General features: G+C 44.5%; 1 protein-coding gene across 1 annotated transcript in view; it reads left to right on the forward strand.

Annotated features, from left to right (window-relative positions):
* Window positions 1-887: 887 nt before the first annotated feature.
* The window catches only part of LOC128887223 (mitochondrial inner membrane protein OXA1L), a 173,892-nt gene continuing 153,442 nt past the window's right edge, over window positions 888-21,337 (forward strand). The window contains exon 1 of the mRNA XM_054142898.1: window positions 888-891. The gene's annotated coding sequence lies outside the window, so the exon portion shown is untranslated. The remainder of the gene's footprint in view (window positions 892-21,337) is intronic.

Raw genomic sequence — 21,337 nt, forward strand, 5'->3', positions numbered from 1 at the left:
TTAGTAGGAATGTATGTGCAATGTGTATATCTGTCATTGCAATATAAGGAAAGAGAAAGTTCAGAATATGGCCAGCTCTCTCAAGTGCATTTGAGGACTCTTCCTATGATTTCCAAGAGCAAATTCTTTCTAACTTTTCTTATTTGTAGCGTTTCTCTGTTAGTCTCGATCAGCTCCTTGTAGAGAAAAAAATCTCAGCTTATTCGCGACATTTAGAAATAAAATCACGACTTTTAATCAATAAAATTAGTATTTAATTTTTCATTATACTCCATTTCCAACATTACTAGTACCGCCATCGAAAATATGTTGCTCGTTGATTCAAATATTCGTTCCCAAGAAATCCTTACTGCGCTCGATCGATTCCTCATCTAACTTTCTCCGGTAATCAAGCTAACAATTACACCGAGCCTTCCGCGAGTTCGAGTAAAAAGGTAGATCCGTACACGGATAATAACCTCTCATCGAAAGTGACATCGCGCACAGCGAACCTCGTTAAAGTCGATCGGTTTCGCGTAACGGGGAATCGGGTCGCATTCCTCTCACCGTCCAACAATGTGGCTACCTTTCCATCGGCAAACGGAGAACCACCTTTGTGCACATCGATTCGCGGCTTGTCAACGTCCTATCGCCGTTTGTCGAAACGTTCAGCGGATATCGGCTACCCTCGTTCGATTATCGATGCCGCGCGCGTTCTTTCCTCGCGTTCCCTGGCTACGCGTGGTCCAGTTTCCTTAGAGCAGCGCTGATTCATTTGGAATTGTCCGCACGGGGAAGTTCGTTCCCCTTTCATCCTCGCGGAATCGATTCAGCCATCGAATTACCAGGAATTTAGAACGTTCGCTCGACGCTTATAGGAGCTGCGGTACGTGACATGCTTGACGTTGTCACGCAGTTCGTTTTCACGTGTTGCGTGGCTGACAGGTAAAATAGTATTTCTGAGCACCAGGTGGATAGGTAGACGCTCGTAGACTCCGTTTCCTCGTTGGTACAGCGGTTCAACTGCTCTTGGTCGCTTATTTGGACTTGATTGATGGTAGTTCAACTATCGGGTCATCCCATAACTAACGTCGTCTCTTATGTTACTGGTAAATAAACATCTGGCCTGCATCGCGGCGATGTGTTTACGAAGACTTCGTCCTAAATTTCTCGAAAAATTGCGTTCCTCGTGGGACGACTTGATAAACTCAGAATAACTCATTTCAGATTTCAGGTATGGACGATAATTATTCCTCTTCTTATTAAACACAACCTAATAAGAGGATAGAGAGCAGGAGGAAAATAAAGGAGTACGGTAGTCTCAGCTTTCAATGGCCAGCGCCCAAATCTCGCAGCGTAACCGCGACGATGTCCGATCGACAAGAGGTGGCTAACGAACAAGCACGCCTTCGCTTTCTTCTCGTGGAGAGATGCGCGGAGCCAGAAAGCGCGGCGCTCGTCCTGCGTGCACGGCGCTCGTGGCACAAAAATCGTTAAGGCCATTATGTCGCGGAATTAAGACGTGAGGCGCGGATCTACAGCGGCACATTAATCATTTCGGGATGCCGTGGACGAAGCAGCAGCAATTCTTCCGAGGCGCGCATTGTGCGTTCGCGTACCCCTCCGGTCCTCAATGCCTGTGTGATTACCGCGTGCAGCACGAGCCCGCGCGCTCAACAACGCGGACCGACACGTCCCGCCGCCGTTATTATCGCCGTGAATCGGTCCTCCGAAGTTCAACGCGTGCGATTGCGCAACGCGAACCAGCAGGTGGCGCGATATAAGAGATCGTAAAGGCGGCGAGTTGTTTCCACCGGCCGATATACACTCGAGGAGGCGCGGTGCAGCACAAAGAAGACAAGCAGTAACGGGGAGGCGATGAAAGACGAGGAGCGATTGTGCTCGAGAATCCAGTCTCTAGAATTCTTGGGCCTTTTTTAAACAATACTTGGTCCCGTTACGCGAGAAAATCAATTTTTGAGTACGACGTTTGGTTGGTTTTGGGAATGGTTTAGCGTAGAGGATGCAGAGACGTGGTAGTTGCAAAGGGAAAGGTAGCGATGCGCACGAGACGAGATAAATCTCGATCTCGTCTCGATTTCGAGATGAGATTCGAGATCGAGATTACTTGTAACATTCGAGATGGATATCGAGATTTAGCATACCGAGATTTGGGCAAGATCAAGATTATTTCAAATTCTCGTCGAGATCTCGACAAAATGTTTTATTATAATGATATTAATGTTCCACGAATTATTTTCTCGATGGATTCAACGAGCCTTCGAATCGACACATCACGCGGTTGTTGTTCGCCCTTCCCCTTCTCTATTTCGAGACGCACGTGCGAACCGCGACCCTCGACACAGGTATACGAGGAGTGCGTTCTCATTCTTCGACGATCCTTCGGTCGTTATGGATCTCGCGATCGCGCGTCCGCGTCTCGCCGCCCCCCTATTTTTCCTTGTGTAGTTTCCCTTAGTTACTTGTGGGTACCTTACTTTGGTTTGGTTAGTTTTAAGGCATGTACCTAAGTTAGTTTTAAGGCATGCGTGTACGAGTGTCTGTCCTCTGTCAAATGATTATTAATCATTTATTCAATTCTTTTGTTTGTTCCTAAGTCCATATTGAACTCGCAACTTCGTTCTTCACATCGGTCGCTACTGCTTGATGCTATAAGCAGAATGACCAACCATGTGACTGGCCGAGATCGGTTGCCGTCCTCTAGTGGGTCTGATTTGAGAGAGGGTCGATCGACGCCTCCGAGGAATCTTCTAGTCTCTGTACGCGTCAGGCGAAGTCCAGGCTCCCGGCGCAGCGCAGTAAGTCGAAAGCGCAATTAGACGGATGCAAGTCGTGTCCTAGACTCCTGACGATGTGCAGAGAGTAGAACTCCGTTTCGGACTCTACGACCGTCAGACATACCTAGTGTCGCCAGGGCAGGGCAACCCGACGCAGTGCTACCTACGTCGTACACTGTAAGGTCGAATCTGGGCCCTCGGCAGCAGGTATGCAGGGAGTAGAGTACTGGCGGAGACGTTGATCGTCTTTCTCTCGAATCAGACCCACCGGAGGAAACAGGACTGACTCTGTAAGTCCAGTTACATGGTCGCGTCGTTTCGTGATTCCCATTTAGCTTCAATTTAGTTCAAATAATTATTTGACAGAGTCAAACTTAGACTTTGGAAATCGAAGGGAATTTTGTTTTCCTTTGATTTTCATCGTTTCGTACTTAGTATTAAGCTCGTCGACTCTATCTAGAGTATGCATCTCTATGTATCTATACTCTACGTAGAGGGAGATCGAAGGAACTTTGATTCTTTCTACCTCCGGGTCTCCAGTCGCAGCAACCTCTACGTGCTGAGACCTGGTAATCAATATTATTCGTGACGAACAATCCTTCGTCGTGATTAATATCGAGCTAATGGCTGCGAACTTGTAATAAGATCTTTAGATATAAAACGTGTAAAGTGCAAAGTACAAAGTATAAAGTGTAAAGTGTAAAGTGTAAAGTGAGATTAGATTTAGATTATCAGGAACATAACTAGTTTTCAGAAAAAGTCATTTGTATGTAAAAATTCATTCTGACAATAGTCACATTAATTATTAACAATACTTATTATTTAAACCATGATGGTGAACATGATTTTGCTGTGATGTTAATGTTTCATGAATTATTTTCTCGATAGATTCAACGAGGTGGTCAATTTGTAATACGAGTGACTAAGCAACATACAGAACTATCCGTCTCATTACTTGTAATGTTGCTTTCGAATTCGTTTCAAAATATCGAGAAACATAATTAAATCGAAGAAACCGAGGAAACTTTATTCCACGGAATAATTTCTCGCAGAGACGAGGAAACGCTGTCCGATCAAAGGATTCCATGCACAATAATAACGAAAGGAAGGCTACTTTTTCCCAATGCGAACTTGTTGCAAAGGAAATCGTAATCAAATAAGCTCTCCTTGAGAGCCATGGGGACTCGGTATTCTTTCTCTGATTCTTGTTTCCTTCCTGTTTAATACTTTGGTCATTATATTTCTTTCGCAAAGACGACTTGCAAGACCCAAACAAGTCGCGTAAAGCAACTCAATTATTGAAGGAAATACGCAATTTTCCGAGTTCGTACTTTTCCGCGACTTCAGAGAATGTTCCACCGACGGGAAAGAGCTCGATCGATGACACGCGATTAATGAACCCTCTTCTCCACCCATTGAGCCCACGATCCTTTTTCCCTGGTGCTGTTTATCTGCTCGCATCTATGCATGTATAACTATCGATTTGTTTTTCACTGCCTGTCTGCAGATTTACTTGTTTCTTGTGTTTGAATTCAATGCTATAATGTAATAATAAAAGTGTACACAACAATGCTTCCATAAAAATTTTCTTTTATAATAATATACCATTGAATATTAAGGAAAAAAGATTTCTTAGAAATACCTACATAAAATTGAACTCAAAGTAGTTCTATAAATCTTCATTCCTTAAATTAATGGATTCCTATAATCACTCTATACTTTATATTACACAAAATTGTAAAATACGCCAGCCTGCTGTATTTCCAGCCAATTTCATTAAAAAAAAAAAAATCATACGCTTGCAAATGACAAATAGTTTACATGTCTAAGTTCAATTTGTAATGTGTTCACATCATGAGAAATTAAAAAAGGACAAAAAACATGCTTTAAAAATTTACTCAGTTTAATTAAATTAAATGCTAATCGAATACAGGGCAATGTAAATTTTCAATCAACAAACGCAAATATTCACGAGCTTTGGTTGCACACCTCTATACGAGATTTAATTTCCTCTTGAGCGACACAAGGGTATTATACCCTGTTATTATCATCTATCCCTTTGTCATTTTTAATTTATCTTGTAATAGCGTTTCAAGGTTTTACACGAGGCCCGAAGTGGCGCAACTGGAACGAAGGGAGGCTCGATTTAGACAGTGTTCACCTTCGTTGCAGGTGAGGTAGCGAGAGATGCGAGCTACCCCGCTGATTAATGATGCGCAATCAAAGTCAGCGTTAGAGGATCAGCAGCGGGTCATAAAGGCAGCGTTTAACATCGCGCAATGCCTCATCATTCCTTTGCTATAAATCAGTCTAAGCGGATCTCGAATAGAGAGAATGATTTTTTCGACTGCCACCATGCCCCCACATCCGTTCGTACTTTCGTACCGCTGAACGACATACCTTTCGGGATTACGTCACGTGTTTCTCACGCCTCGGGAATAATGTTATCATAACACCAGCGACATCGAAATTCATTAACAACTAATCACGTTTGTCGACAGGTTTAATCGTAGGATGCCTTTTATTTCAAACAGTGTTTTATAGAAGATGCGACTACCTTCGTGAACCATTTACGATTGAATCAGGGAGATAACCTTGTGAATTCTTTACTTCTGTCTTTAAGCAAACTGTTTTCATTGAATTCGTCTAATCCTATATTCATAGAAAAATGTAAAAAGTGTATATACTTTCACATACAATGTAACGAGGGGGAGAGAGTACAAGATTATCTCTATTGCAGTTTCTGTGCATGTATGTATCTAAGAGCAGTCTCAGAAAGGAGCGCTTGTACCGTTAAGGGTTAAATATACAACTTCAATCTAAGGCCAGCATCCATTTTATCAATCGAAGAACAACGACAAATTTCCGAACATCGAGTTTCAAATGCATTTCGAAAGCATTTGATCGCAACCTGAGCGTTAAGTATGGCAACGATTCAGACGATAACTCAACGAAGTTAACACCTTCACACCGTCGACCAAGTGCTCCCGTTCCGACGATTATCTCGATTACTCGCGTTCGTTCCTTAAACAAGCCACCCTTCCCTCAACCTGGAGCATGTTTGCTCAACAGATTAAATTGTGTTTGGCCAAGTACTTAGTCGCGCCCGAGCAGTCATTCCGCTGGCGTTATTAGATCCACGGGATCCCCATCTGTTTGCTCGGACCTGTTTGTTCATTGGAATGACGATCATCGGTTTTTATAATAACAGGTGTTCTGATTTATCGATGAAAAGTCGTGCGCAACGCCAAAGTTTCCCCCCAAAGAATGCTTAAAAAAAATAAAAACTTCCTCTCGCAGTTATGTATCTTGCAAGTTGTTTGCAGAAAACAAAATTGAGCTCATGGAAGGTTATTTTAATTCAAAATTCGTTTTCGTGAATAACGTTATGTATATACGTTATATATAATAATTTATAATTAATTAAAAGAAGACACATAACGTTATCCATATTTGAATTAAATTAACCTTCTATGGTTAATTATATAATATAACTCTTCTATATAAATATATATAACGTATGTATAATATATTCTATTAACTAATGCAATAATATTGATATTTCGTTTTGTTCGCTTGCATTTAGCATATATTTGTTACACTCACTTGGATTGTAAGTGCATAAAATCCGGAGTTCAGTTATCGCTATAGATAAGTAAAATAGAACAATAAAGAGGTCCTGTGTTACTTTTGTCCTTCAAGCGATAATTAAGCTTGACAAAATTAAATGCGATACGTTCCTCCAACAACTGTTCGCAAAACAGTGGACCCAGTGAATCTTCCAGTCCACTCCTAAATCAGAAATATTCGCACTCGTTGTTGTTCCTCGAGTCAGAGATGTTCATCGTTAACGACGAATCGCCGTGACATCTCGCAGCAGGTGTTCCTGGTCCCGAATTCGTTTTCGTTCTCCGCGAGGAAACGACACCAGTGGAGGACGGAGACGGAAAGAAAAAGAATCGTCTCGCGAAAACGAGAACAACAAATCGCGGAGACGCGGAATCTCGAAGAAAAACAGATCCAACGTGAAAGGGACAAACGCGTTTCCAAGGAAAAATCAACGTCTGCTGTATGATTGAATGGTATATATACCGGTGCAAAAACAAGTAAAAGGGAGCCGCGGGGCGGGAGAGGGGTCAGATGGGCGGAGAAGTGCAAGCGATTCGTCACAGATATTATTTGAAGGGGCTCCCTCTTGAAGCACTGGCACAATACAAGTCAACACGGCTGTCTGCGTAATGAAGTACTTTCTGGAGGGTCGATCCCGCCTAACAGAGACGAAGAAGAGGTCGGAGGGGAGCCTAGTAATTGGGGGGTAGCCCACTCTGGCCGCAACCCCCAAGAGGGGCTACGAGAAAACCCCTAACATATGCTACCCTCGCTAGGCCTGTCCTCGTTTGTCTTTCTTCGTCCTTGCGAGCATCGCCGCTAATCCTGTCGATCTCGATGTCGAGCCCCGTGTAATAGATAAATAAAGGCTGCGAGGGCCCCGCGAGCGAACGGCCGAAATCTGTTCCGCGTCGAGAAGGGATCCGAAATGAACATCGTTGAACGGTGTCAAGGGGTTTCTGGGATTTTCAGACGATTTTTTATGAAGATTCTTGACGTATCCCTATAGAACGATACGGAAAATTCCAGTGCGATAGGAAGGAGGGACTCGCTAATTGATTCTTTTGTGCTTACTTAGGATTTACAGTAAGAAGCAACGCTGAACCAGCCGCTTAAATTTTTCTGAAAAATATTAACGTTGTCGTATCGCGATACTCCTGCTAATCTAGTCTGTCGCGATAATGCTATACGAATAATTTAGTCTAGACGGCTCTCATGTGCACGAGGCTTGAACAAAAGTGAATACATGCTTCACTTTTTAGGTGGATAAAAGTCAGCATAAATGGCTGGGAAAAAGTATAATAAACGGTTCTGGTGAAACCTTATAACATTTGGAACGGGACAAAATAATCGTGGTTCTGGTGTTAATACCGTCACCCAAAAGTTGTCTAGGAATAGTATCAAATGTAGTAATATATTATTTCAAATAAATGATCAAATCCTTCGTAATACCTCAATTTAATTCATTCCACTTTCCCTGAAATTCACAAAGGCTATCGTCGAGCTCTTTCCAAAAAGTATCCCAGACCTTGCAAGACCAATGTCGATCCTTTAATTAACACATTCGCGACCAGGAGATATTTTACGTTTCCAACACCGAGTACTGACAAAAATAATGAAATTCTAGAGCTGGACATCGTAAATTTGTATCGTTAGGGCGATGATAAAAATCACGAATTATATTTTGAAATATCAATGTTGCAAGTATGTAGCGCATAAAATAAAAAGATTTTCACCGAAATTAAATTTTTCATAACTAGGAATGGAGTTTGAAGTAACGTGAATTCGATCTCAGAAATCATTCGTCTTCGTTAAATTCGACCTTTTCACGATCCTTCCAACACGAAAGCTTGATTGTTCCTGGACTTCGCTATTCGTGACATCTGAAGAAAAAAAAACGTCATAACGAATCCGTGATATCGCTCAACCGAGAATACCAACGACGTTTCGAAACGGGAAGTGGAAAATTGAAAAAGCAGAAAGGGGTTTGTTTACGATTCGTATCGGTCCGTGGAATCTGAGAAATCCACGGCCAACCCTCGTTGTTCGCCACTGCTTGGGCGCGTTTACGCGCGCACACCCCAACCCTTCTCCGGTTTCTGATCGCCAGCATATGAAGACATCAAGGGAATTTATGGGCACCGCAATCAATTGCCACCCGACCACCCTGTGTTTTTTTTTTCCGTACATTTAACACGCCTTCTGTCGCGGGTCGTGATCCCCGACTCCTTCAATTACGGCCTATTGTGCGGCTAGGTGACTTAATTGCGCGCAGGGATTTGTCTCGGCGAACCGGGGATAGCATTTAAACGTTTACCATTTCATCATTTTTTTTTTTTTACCTTGTCTATGTACGCAACAATGTGGACGACAGTAACACCTTGAATTTTAACGATTTATGTGTATGCATTCGGAACGCACCCTTCCTGCGGTGAATATCTGTTTAATACATTCGCGACCGAGAGCTACTTTACGTTTGTAATACCGAGTACTGGCAAAAATAATAAAATTCTGAAAAGCTGAACATCGCAAATTTGTATCTTTAGGGCGAAGATAAAAATGACAAAGAACATTTTGAAATGTCAATGTTGTAAATATGTAATGTATCAAATAAAAGGATTTTCATAATTTGTATACTTGCTTGTAAGGTAGATAATAGACAACCAGGAATAAAATTTGAAGTAACGTGAATTCACGACAGCGGTCGCGAATGTGTTAACATGGTGGTTCGTTTAGATTGAATGTTTTTTTTTTACAATTTTGTACACAGAGATTGACTCGTGATGGCGATGAACTGGTAAATAAAATACGAGATGAATTCCTGTTAGAATAGCGAACTGACTATTATGTAGGGAATATGTGGTGAATGAATTTCAATGTATAAATGCATTTAGTTCACCTACTCGCCGGTCGCTTTTACTAAAACTTCATATTTATTTCCAATTTCTTCCTCTAGATCGTCTCTGTTGATTATCTTCTTTCATATAAAATAACTCCAATATAAATAATAGTTTCATCATAAAAATTTCCTCGTAATTTTTTGTGTACAGAATAATTGTGCCACTCTGAAATATATTACTATACATAGTCGACTTAAACCATTGGAAGTGAAATTTCATTTAAAAAATATGAATTTACAGATGTATTCAATTTTGACCACCAGAAGGCTGCAGCTTTTGAGTTGTCTGGGTAGTTATGGTTCCCAAGTGGATCACCGATACCCCTTCGACTGTCTTTACCCACGCGGGAATCGTCCACCGGAAGAGGCATCCCCGAAAACGCGACAGACGGAAACGGGCGATCGATTCGTCGCCGGAAGTCGGCCTCATTAGCCCGGAAGTGAATACGGAACGTCGCGTCGGATGGTAGTCGCGCTCACCTGTCAGATCCACGTGACCGTCACGGCTTTTCCACGACAGCGACGTGCTCGCCCCCTCTGTCTCCCCATTTTCCTACACCTACCCACGGCTACGTCCACGTCGTATTTCCACGTGACTTCCATGTGCTCGTTAGCGTCGGCTTTAGGTGAAATCGAGAGCGTCGACGTCACCGTCGCTGAGAACTGAAAGAGAGGAGCCGACGAGCGACGGAGAACGGAGACGCGCGCAAGGACAGAGCTGTGTAGGAAAATAGTGAGAAGGGAGGAGATGAAAATAGGGTGGAAAGAGGGCGAGAAAGAGAGAAGGGGAACGTCGACGAAGTTCCTCCCTAATTGGGGTGGAATGACGACGTCGACGACGACGACAACGACGACGACGACGACGACGACTGGTGCCCGGGGATAAAATCGGAGCTGCCGTCCTCTTCAAGTACAGAGCCCCTTCTTCGTGACCGATTGCGTGCCTCGGTGAACGGGATTTTCAATTTTAGCCCGCGATTCCTGGGCACGGAAGAGGCACTTCGGTCTGCGCCAGGACGGAACGCTTGTTTCGAAGATCTGCTCGAGGATTGGACACCCGCACACCCCCTGGCTGACGTTCGCTTTTCAATTGGGAACAAGTGCCTGAGAGGAGGCGACGTTGGACGCGGCCGAGACAAGAGGGAGACGAATAGAAATTGGACTGTTTTAGGGACAACTCGAGTTTTGTCCTTTCTAGTTGCGACAGATATGATAGACAGCGAGTAACTTGGCTATTCTTAGGAATTTTTAATTGTTCGTTGTGTACGTTCGTCTGTAATAGATAGACTGCGAATATCTATGAATTTACAAGTATAGACGTGGAAGAATGTATGAGGGGATATGCATGAAAGCAAAAATGTATAAAATATAAAAAATAAAGCATATATTATATTGCTTAGAAGATGAAACACCTGCAGTATAGAAATGGAGAATAAAGTAATTGTATTAAAACACTGAATGTAGTTAATAAAAGATTATTAGCAATGAATGTCAACCAAAGCAATGTCTAAATTCCGTGTTACATTAATATTCGAACACTTACTAAACCCCGTAATAAATGTTCTGATTTTTGTAAATAAACACTATTCCGACATCTCGTCGAACGCTTTTTTTACGAATAACTTTTTTAAACTCTGTCAAACATCAGTTCCTATATATACGTTCATTAAAATAGAAACGCCTCGCGTATCCTATTCACTGTAAACACAAGTAAGCTTCGAGAAAAATCTTCGCAAAGGGAGCCAATATCCCAACCAAAAATCCGGATGAGCCGTTTGTCCGGTCATGTTTGCGCCAGTGTAAACGAGAAATCGCAATCAGCCTGGGAACGTTGTTTTTTCATTGCACAGCGGAGGCTGCAAAGCGGACTAGCAAAGCCGGGTTGCTGATTTACGTCACGGGAACAGAATGTTTGCACGTTCAGCCAGGCGTTCGACCGACACGAAAATGAGCATAATATTTGGCCGAGTAATCAATTAATTAGCGCGAGCAACGAGCATCACCGACGCCGACGGGCATTATTTTACCGCTGACTGGCCACCCCGGTTGCGATCAATCGAATGAACAATCCCTCGTGGGATTCGCTCCGCGACCGGCGCGCTCAGGAATCGTTGCAATTTCCTTCTAAATTAACCTCAGATTTAAATATGTCTTTTAGTTATCATCAGAAAACAGCCCTTGCATTATTAACCTTCAACGCTATCGATGCACCTCGAATTTCGTCTGGTTCGACGTACTAACGACAATTGATACATTAACGAAAACGGTTCAGAAGACTCTCGACGCGCCAATGAGGCTGTTTTTCACTTGTCGTTGAAAGGAAGATCGAAAAGCCTCGTTCTCCCCACAAAAGCGCATTCCGCATTCGAACGCAATTACATCTCAATAACGCGAGCGTCGCACGGCGAACAGCGACGCTGTACCCAAATGATACGAAGACAAAAAATAGAGACCCCTTCGCATTGAACGCAACCGCGCTTCGTTTGCCGCGGGTTTGCGAGTGCACACAAAAAAAATCAGTCACCGTTGGGCGAGCCTCGCTTAACATAAATGGCGGAAGTGATCGCATTAGGTCCACGCGTTAACCGCCACGAATCATCCACTCCTCGAGCATTCCGTGCCCCGGCGACGAGACTACCCGGGCCTGGGCTCAGGTATTAACGCGTAGGGTTTGCGTAGCGAGCACGGTCGAGCCTCCACAAAAGGTGCACCGTCGGTTAATGCGGGGTGACGTGTGTTTATAAATAGGCGGCCGAATTGCTGGAGGGGTCGTGCGTGTATTCCCTCATCCGTGTCGATTCGCGCCCCGAATCGCTCGCAATTATTGCCCGGTCATCGAGCTGGCAGCTAAGTATAAACACGTTGACGTTCGATGAAAACGGATACAGATACATATGGACTGGTACTTGGATCGAGAGTTGGGAAGAAAATTGAAATTCATTGCAGGGGGAAAGGATAAGGGTAGAAAGCTGTTCATTTTTTAATCGACTTTGAAAAGGAGGAGGTCATCAATTTCATATACACCCTCCCTCAGAAGTATGTGAACACTTCTTTAATAGAAATAAATATCTAATTAAAGTTCCGAATCTATTAATATTAATTATATATTCATAATTTCAAAATAAGCCGATATTTACTGGTAAATGTAATACAATTAACGAATTTTAAAAAAATGTTTAAATTCGGTCTTTGTATGTAGATTCACTTCTCATGATTATAATGATTTCATTGTTTCATTATTTAGTATCATTTATCGTTTCGATATGTTTGTGTTGCATTAGCGAATATATTTTTTTAACACGTTGACTAATACTCTCTCATCCAAAGGTCGCGGTCAGACGTCTCGATACGAGCTATAATACTGTTAAATTAAAAGTACAAAATGCCATTCAGCAAAATGAAGGTGACGATTATCGACTTTAACAATTTTCCGAGCTTTTTTTTATTGTAATGTGAAGTTGGGCTGAAGTATAGCCGATCAAAAACTGATCAACTTCTGTTTAAAATCTCGGATATGGCGCTGATCCCAAACCTCGTCGAAGCCTCCCCGAAGAGGAAAATGTTAATACACGGCGTTTGTTTCTCACGCGCTCAGCGTGGCGCACGATGGGGCCAGTATCCTTTGAAATCCTCCGGCCAGGCGTCCCGCTGGGACATAATAAGGCGCGTATCTATTCTTTCCACGGCCGATAATCCAAGCCAGCCACCCACGAAACCCCCCACCAGTCTTCGACGTCGCGCGCGACGTCGGCGAAGTCGCCCAGCGACCCCCAACCCCCTCGGAGGTTTTCCCTCCGTTTTCCTTGCAGTTTGTTATACTGAAAATCTCTTTTTAGCCGTAGAAACTCGACACAGCCATCCAGCCGGCTCCCTTCGCTCTCCCATCCCTTGGAATAACCTCTTTTCTCCGCGTCACCCCACCGTGCTGCCCTCCCACCGCTGTTTTTCACCCTCTTCTTTCGCTCTCCTCCTCTCTATCTCTCTTTTTACGTAACTCTCTAGCTGTGTCGCTTTTTCATTCTCCCACTGCCTCGCTCGCTCTTCACCTCCACTCACCCCTTTTTCCTGTGTAGCTTTCCAACCCCTCTCGCCCCTTCTACCCGCCCTCGGTACCGGCAGTTCTCACCCTTCGCTCCGTAGAGGCTAACCTTCCTTACGAAGAATGAAATTACCTTCGTTACGCGAAACTCCGTTCGCCCCAACCCCCGGAACCCGATTCCTCCCGCCTCGGCCTCTCTTTCCATCCTTCGTTTCCCCAACCCCAACCGTAGGGGGTTGCTCCTTCCCGAGAAGAGTATGTACTCGTAGGCCGGGGTGGGTGGTTGTACATACACGTGCGCGCGAGCGCCAGTACGGCAGGACACGCGGTATTACGTAGTACATGGCCTCGTACAACGTCAGAGGGACGATTTTATCGCGCCATTTTTTTCTCTCCCTTCGCCCCCGTCCTTGACGGGCCCAAGGCTCCTCTGGGGATGCTACGGAAAAGTAATGGCTCCTTCAGAGACCCCGCAACTCAACGCCACGTGACACTCCGGGATTTATGGTCAGCCGTGCGCCTACGGTGTCTCCTCCGCTCTCGTCTTCCTCGTTCCTCGTGTTTCTACTTTCCTCTCGCCTCCTCCCCTCTGCCGCCACACCCCTCGTCGTTGGTTCCTCGGTCGCGAGTTTTGTTTCTCCGACGTGTTAGCGCTCCGGTGATAAATTCCGCGAGGGTGGATGATGATCGAGGAGATTGCGCCCGGTACATGCGCCGTGGAGACGGTCCCACTCGATGCAGGCCTGACTTATGGCAATTTCAAAACGTTTCGACCAGAAATGAGGAAATCGAGATGCCGTCCCCGGGGAAAATGGTACTCGATACTAAATGGTGCTTGTTATAATAATATACAGGGTGTTCGGTAACTGGCGGTACAAGCGAAAAGGGGGTTTTTATTTCGACTTGCCAGAGATGGGCAAAACCCTAGGCTTCGAATAAATTTGAACTTTGCCGATGTGTTTGTCTCGTTTCCTCTTTTCAACATTCTACAAAGTGTTGCCCATCTCTGCGACTTACATGAAAAAGTAAGTCGAAAATTTAGAATAAAAATTTTTCATGCCAAGCTTGGGCCTCGCAGAAAATCGTTGTTCATTTTTCGGAAGTGCTGCAACCGCTTAACGAAAGATCAAAGAATTATTTATCACGATCTGAAAATGCATGGCGAACATTCATACTCGTGAAATCAATGTTTCCTATCGGATCACGAGGTGAGTTGTTACGAAATAAACACCAGGTCCGCTGACTTGCATCCCCCAGAGCACCTGGGTCACGGGGTATCGTGTACCAGGAATAGAGTTATTATCTGTTCGTCGAAAAGATAAATGGAGTTCATTGATAGACGATCAATTGTGTGTCGAGGGGGATCGTGGAACCATTGTCCGGCAAAAAGTACCTTGTCAAATCTGTTGCACGGAGATTTGCCACGCGATGCTTCTCTTTCGTTGGGGTGAAGTAACGAGCCCACCAGGGGGACACGGGGCGATAATCGTTTCCTATTCGGCTCACCAGTTGCTCCTTCGATGATACTCGACTGGTCGACGACGAAAGTCATCGGTGTGATCAATGGATGGTTATGTTAAATATTTATTTCGGCACAAACAAGGCACGAAGTAAATATTCGTACAACGTCGTACAACATTCGAAGTAATGCTCGTACAACGTCCGCCTTTTTTTTTGTCTGAAATTTACCACGGTTTTGTTACATCATTCTGCTGGCTGATGACATTTATAAATCTGCTTTTCTTATAAAATGCTATTCGTTTGTTTATAAAACAGTGTTTCGTGGTATATTTAACACCTTGGGCTCACGGAAACGTTTATATTCGTTCAATAAATTTTTAAAAAATATCAGCTTATAGAAGACGATGAAACAAAAGTTTGTTACATTTACAGTCTATCCATAGGGCATTTAGTTACGAAAATAAAAATGGAAAAGTTAGAAGTTCGTTGCAAAAATTGAAATTCCGGCAAAAGGCATCTAAGCTATCAATTTTTATCTCGGAAACTAAACGTAGTATGAATAAACTGTAAGATTCTCTTACAGTTGAAGCTTAAAGCAACAACACCAGGGTACCTATCTCGTACGTAACACCGTCAAAGGACGTAATAAGTCGCTGAAAAACCGAACCGCGGAAACTGGAGGAAAGTGTCCCAAGAAGAGTTAGAGAACATGAATGGAACCGCAGCCGTCGCTGCAAACCGATCTCACCGCAGGATCCCGTTTCACGCCCGACTGGAACATCGACGAAACCCGTGTTTCGAGAGCTCGACGACGTCCGCGAGGCGTCTCGACTCCGGCTCGACACGCCCGCCTCTTTCCTGGCCAACAATGAAAGTCGACACCAGTCGGATCGAGGAAACCAGGCGACCAACACGTGTGCGCGATCATTCCGCACACGGAGTAGTAGGGTTTCACAGAGAGTCGATGATTTTTGCGGTCGGCCTCAAAGGACCCCGAAAAGGGACCCCGAAAACAAGATGAGCCCTGGCGCCACGTCGTTGCGTGGCTGACACGTGATCCGTCTGCAGGGGTGTGAACCGCGCAAGTCCGAGCACCGGTTCCCCTCGGTGGCTCCTTTTTTTCCGTCGTTTTTCGTCCTCATCCCGCTCCTTCTCGCCCTTCTTCGCCAGCTAATGACGCGTGGAGGAAGGAAGACCAGCCGCGTTGCGGAATTCGAGCTATTTTCAAAAGCTGCTGCGACCGTTCGCGGCGTCCTTGCAAACGAAACACCCCGCGACGCGCGACGGATTCTCGGAACGATTAGTCGCTTTATGGACCGTTTGCTTAGAAGATCGTGGCTTCTCGTAGGCTTGATTCGAAATGGAGAGGTAAACGTGTTGTTGTTTGAAATACCGATAGAAAACTTGTGCATCGTTGTTATATGATACGGAAATCGAGGGGCAGTTTCACCTATTGCAAAACAAGACACAATCATTTTCATCGATTGGGAAACTATTTCTGGTACGGTTTATCAAAACCCAGCGGAGTACTATGGACTCAATCCTTTCGCTGTTATGTCCTTACATCTAACTGAACTGTCTGAACCGCGTCGAAATGTTTAAATTTACTATTTCTCACGCTTTCGAAAAGAAGTTGTACAGTAATAATTTACTGTGTATAATGATTATTCATTGAAGGCAGTGAGTGTCCACATATGCTTCAAAATTACTTCGGGTAACGACTTTTCATTAAAAAAAACATCGAATAAACAACAACTAAAATCGAACATTTCTGTACCGTTTTCTGTTCTTTTAGTGAACAGCGAAAGGGTTAACCGTTAAATCCGACGCGAACGATTTCAGCAGCAATGAAAAAGGTATGGCGTATTAATGAGAGACCACGAAGGCGCGTTTCGCTGGCATTAGAACAAACATTTCATCGCAGGAAATCGTTAGAACCCGGACGCGGATCGGCGTCGTGTCGGTTCACTTGATGCCCGCCGGACGCGCAGCGCCTCCACCTTCGGCTAAGACCGAATGGATCGTAAAAGTGAAACGTAAAAAACGAAGAAACGCCCACCGTACGTCTCGCGTCGAGGAACATTTCTTGCGACCATTATTCATAAAATGCTGGCTGCCTTTACTGCGTTTTCTTCCTACGGTCGGACCCGATGACCCTCTTGTTTCCGTGTGCGTTCGCGTTTGTCTCGCAGCGAGCCAATCGCGTCGAGTTCTCGATCGCCGTTCAACTCCTTCGTGTGCATTAGAGAAAAAATTAAAATTGAATACGAAGGAGTAAGAATCGTTAGTAAAGGCCAGAGACAATTTAATTACGTGATAACGCTTGAATATTCCTCTTTGTTTAATTCATTCACTGCCAGGCAAATTTAAAGCGGTTCTCCTTCGGCGCCAAGATTTAATATGTAGATGTTTAATCTAGGTTATCACTTTGATAATAAAAAGTGATATTAAATTTGTTGCTTTAAAAAGAAAATTTGTGAACTTCTTTTGCAATAATTCGTGACTCAAAATGCTACAAGCTCATTCCTTGAGTAATTGTAATCAATTTGATCTACGATACATCTCGCAGTTGGCAGTGAATGGGTTAGTTCTTTGTACTTGGACGTTCCCCTTTCAGATGACATCGTAAGTTAAGCAGGACACTCGATTGTCCCCTTTCAGGGGGATAATTGTTCATTCTTCGACTGTTTAACTCTTCGGTACTCCAAATGATAGCCGTAACACGTTTAGTATTTAAACGTTTAGTAACACGACAAGTGTTGCGCGTTCTGAAGGGGTCATCCTGGCGTGGAATCTTCAAAAAATCGACCTTTTCATATTCAAGAATGTCAATGATTATCGTCAAATTTTTAACAAAATTGCCAAATGTACTTTAACGCGTACCTAAAATATTCTCGAAGTTAAAAAAACTGTAAATAAATAAATAAATTCCTGCCCTAATACCCAAGGACACTTCTTCGTAATCTCCAAGTATTCGAATAGCGTTGGAAACTATCCGCTCGGTATACCTGACCTTGTGTCCATCCACGACAGACAACCTAAACCATTCCTGGACGAGGCACCCGAGCCACGGGCCCAAGTATCACTCGTAATTCACTCGAACGCCCTATCCTCTCGCATAGCGAGCCAAAAACTATCATGAAAATCAGCGAAACGGACAGGGGCAGGGGGGAGTTCGAGGGGTCACCGATCGAGAGGGGCGCAGCAGGTGTTCCTCGGTGATTTTACGACAGCCCTTGACCCCGGTTAAGCCGATCGGAATAAGTTTTCCGACCCACCACGGATATATTCCCTGGTCACGGCACGTAGGTGCTATTCGCAGGCCGGGGCCGTCTTCTTTTCCCCTTTTCGAGGGCCGATTTATGTGTGGCCCCGATCGGACGAATAACGATCTGTAAAGAGGTTTGTAAAGTTGGCGGGTAGCAAGAACCCCGTGGCGTGGCGGACTCCGGGCCTCCCTGTGTGAGACCGTCGAAGCGTCGACGAGGCTCGCGCCTCGTCTGAAACTTTGTTGGAACCCGTTCGCGCCGATTTATTCGGTGCATTATGCTTGGACACACCAGAGCATTCGCACACCAGCCGTTACGGGCTGATAGGGGTTGTCGAAACGGTGTCTTTCTTCTTTGGTTCTTTTTACTTCGAGGCCCGAGGAGAAAGGGTGCTTCGTCTAATTATCACCTCGCTCGCGTGAACCTATAATAATGATGCAATATTTGCATCTACTGGATCTTCTTACATAGCAAGGGTTGGAAGCAGTTATGACATCGGTTCTGGTTCTCGAAACAGTTATAAGAACTGTTATAACGTTATAATAGTTATAGATTAACCAGCTAGCTGTGTTTGACGAGTATGTCCGTCATGAAGAAATGACAGTATTTTCTGTCACGACGACTAAATAATATATTGTAAAGTACGCTTAATGCACGTGCATTTGTATAATGTGTGTACCTTATATATGTATAATGTTTATATTATGTATATAACCTTATTTTGTATTTTATTATACCATATTGTAAGGTATGCTTAATGTATGTAAGATATGTAGTGCGTGTGGCAGTTGTTTGTACACTTCGTGTATCGTCTGTATGCCTCTAAAAATATACCGACTGTATAAATTTGTTGAAATAATGAAGTATCAACATTAAATCAACATTGAATCCATTGTTAATTCACTTTTTAGCAAACTTGGTTACTGGTTGTGCATACAAATTGTAGATTCGGAATATTCAACGTTAAATTGCGAAGATTCGAGTTGCGTGTGGTCTCGGAGAACGTCGCCATCCTTTCTTCCTCTCGACTTGCAAATTTCTCTGTACGAGGAAACCATTCATATTCGCAGGACTATGATCCACGATCCTGCGTCGCTTTCTGGCGACACAACGCCCCGGTGGTATCGTACTCGATCTGCTTCTTATCATCCCCTGCCCTTCCAACGAGCCCTCGTATGTTCTGTGTCCGAGCTACGAGTGGGCGGAGAGAACGCGAAAAAAGAATCCGACGCAACTTGTAATTGGACAGGAGCGATGCTCCGCAGAATTTATGCCTAATCTGTTGGTATACGTTGGTATACTATACTTGTACACATTGGTATACTTCGTTCAAGTTGGTATCCCATCGGAGTGTCCGTTCCACTATCGAATGGTCTATGCTTTTCCATTATTGTTTTCGAAGCAAGATTAATCGCACGGATCCACACCTGTCCTTCTCTAACAACGAATACTTATAGGACTGACTGTATTATAATCTCTTTGGATATCGTTCAACATGTCAAGCTGGAAACGATCGATCCGAGAATTCTCGCCATTTGTTTCTTGGTCGTGATTCGGAGAGCAAGCGTCGATTTAATACGAATCGCAGAGCCAGCGCACGCGGCGCCGACGTTTCAACGTCGAACGTCAAAAGTCGCTTGGAACCCTTGCAAACGCGGAGGTGCCGCGTCATTTCTGAACGCCCACGCGGCGTGGGCCTCAAGACAATCGCCACCTACGAGGCCATTCTTACGCGGCGGGCCACGCATAAGCCGGATCGAAGATTTACGATTTTCTTGACTTATGGCCAATTAATTAAACCGCGAAGAAGAGGCATCGTCGAAGTAACGATCCACGTAGACGGTTTCCAGGGCACAGCCGATTTTGGAGATCAACCCCTTTGATCGGAGAGGATCTCGGTCTCGCGATCGACGAGACGATCGAGGTTTCGGGCTTAGCGCGATTACGTCACTTGTGCGATGAAACGGAATAAATTGCGTGATGAAATGACCTTATCCGGGTAGAAAGGAGGGGGGGAGTAAAAGCCATTCTTAGGTAACATTTTCCTACGAGACGAAATTCACCCGAGAACGAGATATCGATTCAGTTTCTTACTTTAAGATCAAATAACTCCAAATAATATCAAAGACTAAATAATTATTTTTTAGAAATTAAAAATATTTGATTTATGTCAAATAGGAACGTGTCGCAATGTAACTGAACCTTTTCTACCGACATTTATCTATTTAACTCTCTTTAGGGATACTCTAGATACAATCTCGTGTAAGAAGATGGGAGGAGCGGTTTTAAAAGTCTTGTGTCCTTGCATAGAGGTGAGGGTGGTGTGTAAAAAATGGGCAAAATCGTCCTTGCGTAATTAATGAACGGCCCCTAATCGTCGACGACAATTCGGCTCGCACCCGTGCAACCAGTCGCCGCGACCGAATTGGTCCCGGGCTGCTCCTCTTCCAGGAAGAGGGTCGGATCATTAATTCTCGAGGTACATTAATTTCCCGTAACCACGAGCAACGTCAGGCCTCTCCGCCGAAGCTGGTGACCAGATGGCAGCGGGTTTGTTGCTCATTAGGTCGTCACCGGACCTTCGCACTTCGGTTAGACGTGGTCGCGCCTACATCCGAAATCCGATGATCCCCGAAAACGATGCTCCGTCGCGCAACGAGACGCGCCATTGAGGAAGTTACAGGAATACCCACTTTCCAGACCACCCAGCACGCGACGTTCCTCAGCCGATCGAGCACGGTAGCCCGATATCCGCCAAGAGGGGGCGGACAAAATAACTCGTCGACCGTGATTTAGCCCCCTACGAGCACCCTGTACGGTTTTTTCTCCTGGTAACAGGAGCGGGGGTAGGGGGGGGGGGGTTGAGGAACGCGGGGGAGAGGTGTAGCGTTCTTTGATTAGTCGTCGTAATTAGTGGCGGTGCTTGTTCCGGGCTAGACGCCCGCTTGGGATTTATTGCGGACACTTTTTTGCTCGTCGAGGAGCCGACGAAGGAGTTTTCTGTTTTTAGAAGTATTGTGTCACGGACGAGCTGAAATTGCTGGGATCGAGGAGTCGAGCTGCGATTCGAAGGAATCGACGCGAGGCGATCTTTGGTGATGATGGATGATGGATGGTCAATGTACTGTTGGAATTCGTGAGAAAAACCTGTGGACCTGGCATGTCGAACACGTGGCGAGCTGGGCACATGTGGCCAGATCCATTAGATTTCACTCCTTCTTATGATTCGTTTTTCTTTGTTTTCATTCTGCGTAGTTACGTTTTCTCGTGTAATGTCTATTTG

The sequence above is a fragment of the Hylaeus anthracinus genome, unplaced genomic scaffold (genome assembly GCF_026225885.1).
Source record: "Hylaeus anthracinus isolate JK02 unplaced genomic scaffold, UHH_iyHylAnth1.0_haploid 11985, whole genome shotgun sequence".
Taxonomy (NCBI): Eukaryota; Metazoa; Arthropoda; class Insecta; order Hymenoptera; family Colletidae; genus Hylaeus; species Hylaeus anthracinus.